Source organism: Actinia tenebrosa, unplaced genomic scaffold, assembly GCF_029948245.1.
Source record: "Actinia tenebrosa isolate PJP-AT-01 unplaced genomic scaffold, QUT_ActTen_1.0 PGA_scaffold9__36_contigs__length_13948895, whole genome shotgun sequence".
NCBI lineage: Eukaryota > Metazoa > Cnidaria > Anthozoa > Actiniaria > Actiniidae > Actinia > Actinia tenebrosa.
In genome coordinates, this window is record NW_028292586.1 from 4,528,676 (window position 1) to 4,542,107 (window position 13,432).

Genomic DNA, 13,432 nt, shown 5'->3' on the forward strand with positions numbered 1-13,432 from the left:
CTGTTTTAAAAGACACTGCAGAATGTTAACAATAAAGTTAAAATACGTTATATGTGGTTAAGATACACTTAAGTATAAATGAACTGTCAATGTGTAAAAAGGCGCGTTCAGCACCAAGCAAAGGACTACAATACCACGTTCGTCGTGGCGTTTGCACAAAGAAACCAATTAGTAAAGTTTGTAAGGATTGTGGTAAAGAATTCAGCACCGTTCAAAAGATGCGACAACATCAAGACAACGCATTGTGGGCTTTGTAAGGGCTGTAATAAGGAATTTCCTAACACCTCCGAGGCACCTGAAAAGGGGCGTCTGCGAACAAAGCAGACAGTGTAGTTTCTGTAATAAGATACTAAGCAGTCGTCAACGTTTACAGACGCATCGGAAAACACATGAAGTCAACTATCGATTTCTCTTTGGGAGCTACGACTTGGAAGGCGTGGATTGCCACCAATGTGCGGATATGATGCGTCGCTGCCCGCAATAAAGAGGATTACTTAAGGAATCGCATAGATTACCATAAGAAGATAGTCCGTACTTACCCCTCTTTCGAACGCGCAGAAGGCGTTCCGGGACTATAAAGGGAGTATTGGAGGCAGGAGTGCGATCGTTGTGGTTGCATCAGAGAAGAGGAACATATCTTCAAACTGCCTCGACAAATAAACGTCCTTAACAATATAACAACCTTATACTCAACATTCTGAGACCCTTTTAGAATGGGGTTTGCGCAAATCCCATTCTTATTTTTTCTTGTTGTTTGTTAAGTATCATCAAAACCCCCTTTAAAGGTATATGCTAGCCTACGCAGCCGCATTCTTAGGAGGATTCCTAATCGCCCTTTCAATATATGGACTGTATTACGTGCGAACTACCAGCTGATTGCATTACGCCGCCGCGTAAAAAATACACCTGCCTTCATTGCGGCAAGGTATTTCTTGAAGGATCCCATTGGTGCTCCGCGGCAGACATTACGAATGCAGAGGACTCTCAGGCTCATACTTGACTACGTCAAATACCCACCTGCCATCCTTTTTACCATGACTCATAACATGGGTAACATCCTGCCCTTCGATGGCGTACCTTATCCTATCGGGCGCCCAAAGGGTGTATGTTCTTTTTTATTCTTTAAGACCAAACGCAGGCGGTCCAAGTCTTCAAAGACCACATAATTCTTTATCTCGTAAATCTCCCCACCACCAAATCCCTCCAGTGCGTTTGTATGAACTTTAACTCGTTAAATTTATCCTTGTCCATATATTCTATGAAATATCTTTAAGTGTGTTGCCAAAGTCTCCGAGGTTTTAAAGCCCTTACAACACCACCTGCAGGGAATTCGTAGGTGTTCAGCATACGCAGTGATCTCCCTGCAAATGACATCGTAGTCGCTGCTTATGAGCACCTTATAGCCGTTTTCTTCATACCTCTGTAAGAGCAGTTGCTGATCCTCAGATAACCTGCCATTGCCTTTTGGGGTCTTTAGCTCTATGCAGAATCCACAGTAATGTGTGTGCGCGTTCAAGATCATTAAGTCGGGTTGACCGCGTTGATATCCTTTCTGCCAGCACTTTATACGTTTGCCGTCCGAATCCTGCAGTTCACCTAGACCAGGGGCTATGAGCATTTGGGGGTAAAACTTGCGGATGTAGTCCACCACCTTTTTATGCAGGTCAAACTCATTTTCTATTTTGAATACCGACTTGTTTGGACCGTCAAAGCGCTTGTCTATTGCATATCTACCCGTCTTACGCAGCGCGGGTAGGACTTCCTCAAAGACCCAATCACGAAACTCCACAGCTTTGGGTAGTTTGGAGCTAAATATCAGTTCGTACAAACCAGGTTCGGATATAAACACGGCATTTGGTTGCGTAGTAAAGGAGCGGTGATTCGCAGCCCCTTGCAGATTAACCCATCTTTTCTGGTATTTCTCAGATACGTGTGCTCTAATTGCATCTCTAGGGCGCTCATAGCCCAACGCCAAAGCCACCTCCTTCGCTTTAAAGTACAAAGTTTCGCCTTGCACTATGCATTGCAGTTTCGTACCGTTGTTTTCAAATATTTGCAGCATTGTATATCTAAGAAATATTTTAACCTTAATATGCAACACTTTTAAGTTGGTTCATTTCTACGCTCAGTTGCGCGTCAGACACGACGAAGACGTAGCAGTTTATATTATCACCGTCGCCCGCGGAGGAGTTTCTTGGTGCGCTTGATCTCCAATGTTATGCCATCCTGGGTGTTTACTAGACGTAAACCCTGACCATGCAGGTCTTCGTCGTTAATGGTGCGCATATCAATCCACAGCGTGTACTTATCCTTAAAGAATTCCTTGGGGCTAATTTGGTCGCCAAACTTACGCTTTGCCTCCCTGTAAACGTCTGCGGGCTTTATTCCCTGCGAGTAGACCTTGTTTGGGACTCCGTTGATATTCACACCGACGTTAGTAATGTTGGGGTTGTGGAACGCTTCGGAGTCGCGCTTACCGGCTTCGTAGGGTTTGGCAAACACCAACATCAGCCCCGTGAGACTTCTTCGGGGGAGGTTAATGCTTTGGTTGATAACCTCATCCGTCTTATCCAAGAAGCTGAACGTCTTATGCATCACTACGTGGTCGTATAAGAATGCCTTTCCGGAGCTGTATTCCATGCCAGCGCTACGTGCCAGCTCTTCGCTGTACACGGTCTCGTACTGTAATTCTAGATTAGTGATAGAATAAGGATCAACAGTCCCGCTAATTGCGCTGTCCATGCCTCCTAGAATGTTCGTAGTGTCCGCCAGGGTTACTTCAAACTGCAACTCTGCCAATTGCCTGGGGTAATACACGCCATGGTTCGTAATTACTTCAAAGTCCAAAGGGATAACGTATTTGGTACCGTACGCAGTTACTACCCTTGTTGCGTCTGCTACTGCGGTTGCTCCGCCGGAGTCAGTAGGCGCCGGGTTAGTGTCGCTGCGAAGCTGACGTAGGATAACGCTTCCAATTCCCTGCTCTATCTTTTGTGCACGGTCAAAGGCTGTTAGCCATAAATCTTTATACGTGGTGTACAGATCGTACCTATTTAAGTCCAAGAGGGATTCCCCGGCGAACTTGATTCTCATCTTAGAGACGAGGTTCCTACCCACGTTATTGACGGTATAGCGCTTGTCCTTGGTGCTTGGTTGTATTGCTAGGTCAAACCTTAACGCCAGGGTGCCAGGAACCAATACTAGGTTATCCGTTAGGCGGGGAACGCCCACATACAGCGTTTCTCCAGGTTTAGCGCTGCTGGGCGTGAATGTGACCCGATGAAAGGTGCGTTCTGCTTTCAGCCCGCCAACCTGCTTAGGTAATACGTTGGGATTTAACTTTGAGCTTATCATAAATAATGGAAGTAGAAGGAACGGATTTTGATCCCCTTGCCGAAGAAGGTCAAGTTGATATTAATGACGAAGAATACGAGTCTTTACTTCCTAATGACAATGTAGACCCCCGAGGCCTTTTTGAGAAATCGCTGAACAAGTATGGCGTCAGGGCCAGCGATGCTATGCGTTCTTTGAGAGATAAATTCAAGTCTAAGAACCCCCACACGCCCATTCCAGAATACTTACAAATGGAATCCCTTGGCGTGCGGTCGGACTTAATAGCGAACATCATCGAGGACCTAAGGGAGCGATACCCAAGCCTAAACCTGGCTCTTTTGGACTTCCAAATAGGAGATAGAGGGCAGGTTCAAGTTAGAGAATCGGGTAGGGAAAAATGGCACAACCTGTATCAAAGGAAGAATTCCCACCTGCTTAATAACCAGCTTCCAAAAGGAGTCACAAATGCGCTGGGAGCGCCCAACTTGACGATGCTAAGCACTTCGACTCAAAGGGATACAGAAGTTGCCAGGGAGGCCTTTGTTAGTCGCCTTTCACTGCCGGGTAGCGAAGATGCCCTCAGATCCGCAATAAGACTGCAAGAGGAGCGTCAAGAAAGACTTAGCCAATTGGGGAGCGACGAGACTGCTGAAAAGGAAGCACTTAAGAAGGAAATACAGGAAAATAACATAACCATCGATGACCTTACGCGACAACTCGACTACGTAACCAAGGAAGAAGGCGGTATCGTCAGTCGCTTCGAAGCCGTCCAAGAGGAAAACCAAGCATTGCAGGAACGTATAAGAGAATTGGAAGACGAATTCATTAAACAAAATAAACTAACTACTAAGAGCCATGCCGACGAAATCGTAGACTTTAGGAATAGACTTTCTAAGGCATTGGACGAAAAAAGCGACGCAAGGAATCAGCTAAGGGCTGCTTTGAATGAAGCGGCGGGAAAAGACACGGAACTACAGCGCTTAGGACAAGAATTAATGGAGTCTGTTGACAGAGAAAGGCAATTGATGGTGGACAAGGCAGTGGCGGAGGAACAAATACGGCAACTTCGACAGGCCGTCGAAGACTTGGAGTACGAAATAGATCGACAACGGGAAATAATCGAAGATCAAACTCGCCCTGAAGAAGAAAGGGAGGCAGCCCAAAGGGAAGTAGAAACCCTTCAGGAAAGACTGGCGGAATTACAAACGCAAATAGAAGGTAAGGAAAAGGAGCTGGGGCTTACCACCAAGGAAAAGATAAAAAGAGCCCTTTGAAGTATGGCGTTCCACTGGCATTTGCGGTTGCTATTTCGAGCGTAGTAGGAGTTATCCTATCCGCGCTTAAGGCTACGGGCGCGGGCGTAAAGAAATTAGGCAATGGGCTGACGGACTTGGGAAAAAAGATGGCAGCCGGCCTTCCTGGGCTGCTGGGTTCGGTTGTTTCCTTGGCACTTAGGGCCGGCGGAGAACTGTTGAAGTTTGTGGGGAATAACATTTGGATCCTCGTAGTAGCTATTGGAGTGGTACTCCTGAAGAAGATGAAGGGTTAATCTTATCCTCGTGTATTACTGGTGGCTTATCGTCGTCAGCCGCACGAGGCGTTCTCGACTGGGGATAAGTAAAGATAGTATTCGCGCCGCCTTGATAATGCGGAACTAGCGGCAGCACGCTCATGGTGCTAATGGTCTTATGACTCCAAGTAGCATCTTTGTCATTAGTTCGATTACTCATGGCGATACCAGCGTACCCCGAACTCAGCGCGTCGTCTGGACAAAATTGAAGCTTTGCGTATTGACAATTAACTATCATGTGAAACGTTACTGGCGCCATATTTTCTGAACTTGTCGTGGGGCCTTCATACGTAAAATGAGCTAAGTTCCTATTATTATCTTTTTTTCTGTAAGGTAATAATGGCTGGTTATTCTCGTCAATAATCCTAAACCTAACGTTAGCGCTATTAACTGCGCTAACGTTAGTGGTGCATATGATTAACCCCAACCCTCCAACTTTAACCCACGTGCAAATGTCGCTCCATTCGTCGCCCTGATGCCAATATTCCTCCAGGTAATGAAAAAACCAATCTTCTTTTACGTGTGGATTCATATATTTCAGGAAATAAATTCCCTTCTAGAGACTCATTACCGTAAGAGTGCTAATGGTCTTATGATTATAAATAGTATCCCTTTGATTTTCTATGCTATTTACCGTAACCTTTCCCGTATCGTCTACACGTATTTGCAGCTTTACTTTCCCATGGCAGTCGGCGACCATGTGGAGGGTCCAAACGGAGAGATTCTCGGTGCTGGCTGGGTTGGGCTCTACGGAGAAATGCGCAGGCTCCCTGTTGTTTGTCTTCGCACGCATAGGCTGCAGTACGCCATTCTCATCCAGGAACCTAAAGCCCACGTTGGCGTGGCTACTCGTGCCAATGCAAATACTACAAAGGATTAACTTCTTTCCCGAGTAGTTCAAATTCACGGACATCCCCGTGACATCAACCCAAGATGCCTGGGTGTATTTTTTCTCGCCTGTATAAGTCGTATAAACACAATCTACTCCAGCTACGTAGGGGTTGTTCATCGCCATATATAATAGCTCAGACCAATGCTTGCGGTGGCTAAGCCGGCCTTTAGTAAGTCGTGGTCATATTCCTCAGGCGGCATAACCTTCTTCACTGGTTTCTTTGGTGGCTTTTCTACATGCGCCTTCTTTGATGGTTTTTCTACCTCTTTTTTTGGTTTCTCTACGAAGTGAGTAATGCCCTTGGTCATGTCAGAGTTCACGTCATTCACCCCAAACTTCATATCCTTAGTAGCTCGCTGCAGCTTGTTGTTATAACCCACAACGGAATTGGTGTTAATAACCAAATTACTTGGCATTAACCAACAACCAGGCGACAAAGCGTAATCCAGTCGCACTTTAGACTGCTGCACCGCTAATTGATATCTCTGCACCGACTTGGATATGTCATTTTCTGTTATTGCAGACTCAAATAAAGTTAGGAATTCTTCTTGTGTTTCCCGCGAAGCACCTTGGGATCCAACAATTGGGCTGCGGGTATTTACCTGCGCTCCTAAGATGCAGTACACGAATGCCTCTATGCTGCGGTTAATCCTGACTAGGTTCCTTAAACCATTTCCTTTCATTAACACGAATGGATCCCAAGTGCCGAGGTAGTTCGATTGGATTCTGGTAATCAATGAATTATTACTCTTATCACCGCCCATATCACCGAACTCTAACTCATTACTTGGGTATTCCTGATGCTCATAATCAGCCGGTTTCTCACCGTTGGCACCCCAAACGTAAACAATGCCAAGACCATGCGTCTTACCCTCTTTGTAACGAAAGTCTCTTTGCTGTGGTTTGAACTCATTAATTAGCCTTTCTAGGGCTGCGGTGTCATATCTATTATTCATTGGATCAAATGCCTTATCTCCCGGTAAAGGTACGTTAAGCTCCTTCAACAACCTCCTTACCGTAAAGGCAACGTGAAACCGCATAAATGAAATGTGAAACATGTCCGCGGCAACACCACAACCTTTAGTGGCAGCCCAGACAGCAAAGTTTAACTGCTGCGGCCAATATCGCATATTGGGTCCTGCTAACCATTCCCTGGCCTCTTTACCCGACGTATGCTTTAACATCGTATCCCCATAGATATTCCTTACTACTATGTCAAATGATTGCTTACCCACTGAAATCTTCAGGAACGTTACCATCGTTTCAAAGTCGTTTACACCACCTTCAGCGTCGTAAAATGGATAATCTTCCTTGGTCATTAATAGATTCCTTGGAAAATTAGGTGGAGCTTCCTGATGCACCGGTGTAGGCTTGGGTTTTGGTGGCCTTTCTTCATGGACGGGGCGTACAATCGTCAATCGCTGCACCTGATTACCTACTTGCTCCAGCTTCGAATGTTCCAAGTCTGCATTGCTGTACATTCTGGAGCCGTTAAAGTAAATCCCATCGGATCTTCTTTCGAACATACTAGGGTCTGCATGCGGAAACATCTTCCTAAATGCTCTCCAGTTTGCATAATCCCGGTTGTCGTGATGTGGCTGCTCCTCTATGTTATTCCCAAAAGCGTCGTACATTAGTATATAATGGATGTTATACCTTCAGCACCTCAGTTGTACCCAGATGTTCCCACCATAGGTCCTACAGAATTAAACGCCGAGAACTTTCGTTTAAACAAGGCGAACTTAATACTGGCTTACTTGGAAGGGCAAGCGAAACACTACGAAGAGGTCAGGAAAAAGTACGCCAGAGCCCGAAGCATACTACATAAAATCGCGATAACTTCCGGCTCCATGTCCGTGGCGTTAACAGGCACTGGCGTTGCTACTTCGCTTACTGGACCTGGAATAGTCATTGGCATTCCTTTGGCAAGCGTTGGAGCTGTCTGCGGCATTGTTTCCGCTGTTACGACAGGCATTATAAAGCAATTGTCCGGTAAGATATCCAAGCACGACACTCATATAGCCCTAGCAAGAGCAAAGGCTAACACCATTGCCGACTTAGTCTCCAAGGCTCTGCAGGACCGCCGCATAGACGACGCGGAGTTTTCTTTGATCCTCGCGGAGGAAAAGAAATACGGAGAATTAAAGTCAGGCAATAAAAAAACCATAGTGAAAGATCTTTCCGAGGAATCTCGCAAAAAGATCTACCAGGAGGCAAAAGAGGAGCTCCAAAGAAAACTCGCTCAGTAGACATCTGCTTTGAAAAGAACGTAGGGGGATTTCGACTGCACATTTCATCTTCTCGGAATCCATTCTAATAGGGGGTGGTTGGGGTCTATTTCACGGAATATATCGTAAATCACGTTAGGATAATACGTAATCTTCTTATTTAGCCGACAGAATAACCACTCAGCCCTTTGCATATCTGGGACATGAGGAATACGCCTACCGGTAATTTCAGACAAAAGATAGGGAATAGCTTTGTAATATTTCCCTAGCTTTAATTTTTTCAATGTCTTTCGTAGACTTTGTGGGGTTGGCTCTTCTAAGTGGTCTATGATTTTCTTCTTTACTTCGTCGCTTAAATATACCGGTCGATAACCTTGGATATGACTCATCCAGTCCCTAAAGTATTTTAATCTCTTATATGGCGTTTTCTTACGACCTCCATTGGCGTAATACTGCTCTCTGGTAGCATTTGGTACGGCATTACGAATATTCTTACCACACTCGTAACACTGTGCTGACGTGTCGTCTTCTATTCGCATTTTTTTACCACAACACCAAAAGGGTTCTGGCTTAGGTACGATAACTTTAGGTCTTAGACAAATCACACAGAAGTCATTGGTGAACTTCTTACATTCATGCATCGTATATCCGACAAATATTTTAACCTCCGTTTGCAGTACCCAACAGAGCAGCAGTTAGGGACATTTCGCGCTGCCGGCGGATCGCGCAAGACCCCCTGTTCCGCGGGTTACCGACCTCCAAAAACCCACCCCCCCCTGGTGTTTTTCGACTTGTGATTTTTGGCAATGCCGGCGCTTCGCGAGTCCACCTAACTGCTGCTATTGTGGGACTGTTTTAGTGGACGAAAAAGATGCCATCTTGGAAATATGTCCCTTCAAACTCCCACAATGCATTGAAACTGAAATGTCAATTCGACCCAGTTTTTTTTCCGACCTGGGAATGGCTAATAATCTAGGTCAGTTAACAAACTGCAGTAGTGGTGATTATGAGTTTGAGTAAAGAAAAAGAAAAAAAATGAAAAAGAAAAAAATTAAAAAGAAAAAGAAAATGAAAACAAAGAAAAAAAATGAAAAAAAAGAAGAAAAAAAAAAAAAAAAAAAAAAAAAAAAAAAAAACAAAGAGAAAAAACAAAGAGAAAAAGAAAAAAAATGTTTTAAGCAATGAAACAAAAAAGCCACAAATTCTACATTCATTGGCTACTGTATTTTTTTAAATGGAAGGTAGTTTTTAGTTACATAATTAAAACCAATGATTTCTGCTATTCTGTTTTAAAATGGCAGGGCAATAATTGTTATCAATATCACACTTTTTGGTAGGTAATTATCTATCTTTTTTTCATTACTAACGTATTTTAATTGCCCTATTTCACTATGACGTCACATCAAAACAATCTATTGTTTAAACGCAAAGGATCATGGTTGTCGGAGGGGGTCAAATCAACGCAAATTCACCGAAAATTGTTCTAAAACCCGTATCAATCCACGAAGAGAAGTAGAATAGCCAGCAAACGCTCAGAATATTTTTTACTACATATTAACACATATTATATCTTAAAACCAGGCCATTTTATATTAAACTATTTCGCAAGGAGCAAATTTTGTTGAATTTTCTGTTGGATTTGGCGATTCTATCCCCCACATAAACAAGCAGTCACTTAGTGAAATAGGGCAATAATTGACATTCAGACAATATGCAAGATTGATTCTTCTTTTAGTTCTTCAAATCATCTAAATCACCTGAAGACTTCCTTTAATTGGATTAGGATTTACCAAGTGAATGAAGTTATAAAAGAAGAAGTGAAAGCTTGCATATATATTTGTGTTAATAACAAGGGCAGATCCAGGGGGGGAACTGAAGCCCCCCTTCAGCAGGAAAAAAACCCTGAAGAATTAGATGTTGACTGAAGATACTCAATCAGCCCCCCCTAAACTCAATTAGCCCCCCCCCCCCCCCAAATTTTGGCTGGATCCGCCCTTGAATAACTATGGCCTACAATGAGTGGTCAAGTTTTAACTAATAAAAACTCTTTGAGGTAAATGTACAGGACACTTCATTCCATTGTATAACTTGTATGATCTTTTGTTTTTACTATTGAATAATAAGCAATAATGGCAAAAAGTGCCAAAAACTAGACTTCCGTATGAGTTTTGATCCCAATTTTCGTTTTGGGTTAACGATCAAAACCTTTTTTAAACAGTTAGAAACTGATGTACTATGATAAAATGCCTGTTTGAAGCAGTATTTTCAATTGTACAAAGATGTTTCGTTGCATTTGTGTTAGAATGTTGCTTATTTGTCAGGCTTTTTTAAAGAAAATATATGGGAAATAAGCAATGAAGGCCTAAACCTCATTTTCGAATTGGGTTAACACTGATTCCACTTTCATCGGTCATCTTCACTTCCAAACAAGTCAAACTTTCTGAATAACAAGATTTTACCCTTGTACAACAGCATTTCTTCAAGAAAATTAGTTTTCAATACGAAAATACCCAAAGAAGGAGCCTGTCTATATAGTGTATGAAAAGTAATGTCGCTGGGTGCTTATATGTATTATATGTGTTTTATAGGATTATCAATAAATTTACACACGTTTACATGCAACTGCCTTGTAGTATTATTGGTTGATTAACTGGGGGAGAAGGGTATTTGGGTTGGTTTGATAGCTGGGTTAATTGTAATGTGTCCAGATTCCCAAACCCTCACCCTATCCTGTAAATATGCAGTACAATGTATTTGAAAGTGGCATAAATCAGGGGTGGATCCAGGATTTTGTTCAGGGAGGGGTGCTGCATGCAATGGTAACCCAGGGAGGGGTGCACCCCTTAGGATCAAAGGGAAAAACAGTATAAGTTATCTTTGAAGTAGGGGCACAAAGTGGAACTGGATCCGCCCCTGTAAATGACTTTGACAAATTGGGGAGTTTAAAATATTCTTTGATCAAATTCTATGTGTGTGTGTGCCTGTGTTGGGGACGGGGGGGGGGGGGGGGGGGGGGGATGGGGGGATGCAAACATCTCCCAATCCGGTCGGCTCCACTGGCTATGTGAAAGAGCAAAGATATTTGTGGGTAGTATTGGCGTGGTAGGATACAAACACCTCTATGATAGAGCTAGTGTGAGTAGTGTTGGTGTGGTAGTTTAGGTAGCTAGGGTCTAGTTATAGAAGTCTTTTTCTCTGCTTTTCTCCCATTCTCATTTATGTGTTCAGATGCAAGCAGCTCTTCTATTATCGAAGTAAATGAGAAATCTGAAAATATCTTAAAGATAATAAATTTAAAAAATGAGAATGAAAAAAATGCAAATCCCAGCACTAAAGTTCCTGTTCTGGCCACCAAATTAAAAACCAGTTATTTAAAGAATAATTCTCGTACTTTTTACTTGGAAATTGGTTCACAATTTCCTCACAATTATTACTGATGAAAGTAGAGGATATTTTGGCTTGGATTAAGAGGTTTTTGTGCCCGGAAATACGTCACTTAACTTATAAGCACAAAAGTTATTGTTGGGTTACCTGTATGTATGTAGATATTCTTAAAATTCTAGGAAACCGACTACTATCCTTCGCATCTTCACAGACAATAATTATTGGAAAACTAAATATTCTTTCTTGCAATTAATAAAGCATAAAGAAGGTAAGCCTTTAAATAATCTAGAGGGAAATTGCCGGCTTCTTTTCTCAATAATATTGATTTCGGGGAAAGGCGAGACTCGAAGTCTTTAATACAAGCTTTATAATTCCTTAGAGCGGGTTAGAGGCAGAAAGACACAGAGAAAGACAACATTCTTGTCTTGTTCAAAACTAAGAATATAAGAGACGTCTCTCTCGTTTAAGTTATTCTTTTTTCTTGAAAAATAACTTTGAATTCTTTCTTTCTTTCTACTTATCCTCGACTTAAGACATAGTGCAGTTTTCGTATGACTGTGAAAAGTTCACGGCACGAACACGGTCGTGACACAGCAAGGGATACGCCAGACAAATCGCACGAGAATTTACTCTCCATCCAATAAAATAGTGTAGTCAACCACCCCTCCCCCCACTCCAATAAAAAAATGTACTTGCCCTTATTGACAGGGAATGGGATGCAAATATCTTTGGAAAATATGGAGGGAGGGGGCCGGGGGTTGTCGTATTATCGAATGAGGGTTAACAGAATTAAACTATGGAATTTTTGACCTCTTATAATAACTACTTTCTTTACTTTGAGAGCTTTTCTCTGCTTTGAGAGTAATGTTTTCCCATTTCAGACCACATGCCATTGTCTTGAGAATAAGATTCTTTGCTTGATATTTATTTATATTCACATGTCTTCTCAACTATTTAACAAAGGAATGATACTCAGGGGAATGACGTGTGGTCGGAGATTGGAATGAAATATTATGCCCAAGCTAAAGATAACCCCACTGGCTGGTTGCCTCAAACCATCCCATAAAAGATAGAAGATATAACCTCAATGTAAATTTATTTGTATTCTTGTTTTGTATACCCATCTGAAGATTGATTTATTCAATATGCCGAGCTATGGAGAAACTAAAAGTGTAAAGCAACCAGATGATACCCAAGGAATAGCAAAAGTTGAACTGAAAAATGGAAGTGAAGAGCTAATAGCAGAGCTGGTTGGTTGTGCCATACATCTATCAATGAAAGACAAAAGCCTTAGAAATGTTCTTCAATTGGACAACAAAAGTTATAAGGAAGTGAAGTATTTTATATTTGTGCCATGGTTCTGCTCATGCAGACCCAAACAAATGGATGAAAAAAGCACAAAGATTGTGGTCAAACTTCACCGATATGGAAAGGAACAAGGAAAAGAGTTTTCAGTAGATGAGAATAACAGTGGCGGAATTTTTAAAAAGTATCACAGTAATAACTATTTTGTCATTCCTTTACCAGAGAAAAGTTCCCAAGAATCTTCATTTTTAAAAAAATGGAGCTCAGACCTCCTCTTATTCAACAATTCAAGTCAAATTTTACAAAGTAAGGGTTTCTTTTATGGAATCAAAAAAGTGGAAACAAAAAATTTATTAAAGTTTTGTGGGTTTAAAGAGGAATCTGCCAAATTGGATGAGCAGGGTGTTCTACTGATTCGTTCATCAATCTATGAAAGCTATGTGATTGGATGCTACAAGAAGGAGAATGGCAGAATTAAAAAGTATTGTTTCTTTTTAAAAGGTAAAGTATATAAGTAAATCAAATCACATTACTAAGTATTTTTATGAATCATTAGTCAACCCCCGAGATATTCAAATCTGGAGAATTGATAGGGAAGGGACATGACGTCACAGCGCTTCAAAAAACACGCGAAAAGACGTCTTTCGCTTTGTAACATTTGATGTGATTGGTTTATTTTTGACCAATCAGATTATTGCTTATATTACAATGGCCTGCTTG

The 13,432-nt window shown here is 42.1% G+C and overlaps 1 long non-coding RNA gene across 1 annotated transcript; it reads left to right on the forward strand.

The window, feature by feature from the left end:
* The first annotated feature begins 11,573 nt into the window (after window positions 1-11,573).
* Window positions 11,574-13,244, forward strand: LOC148904563 (uncharacterized). The gene is made up of 2 exons (XR_016118767.1): window positions 11,574-11,675; window positions 12,538-13,244. It is a non-coding gene; the product is annotated as an uncharacterized LOC148904563 (long non-coding RNA).
* Window positions 13,245-13,432: the final 188 nt, after the last annotated feature.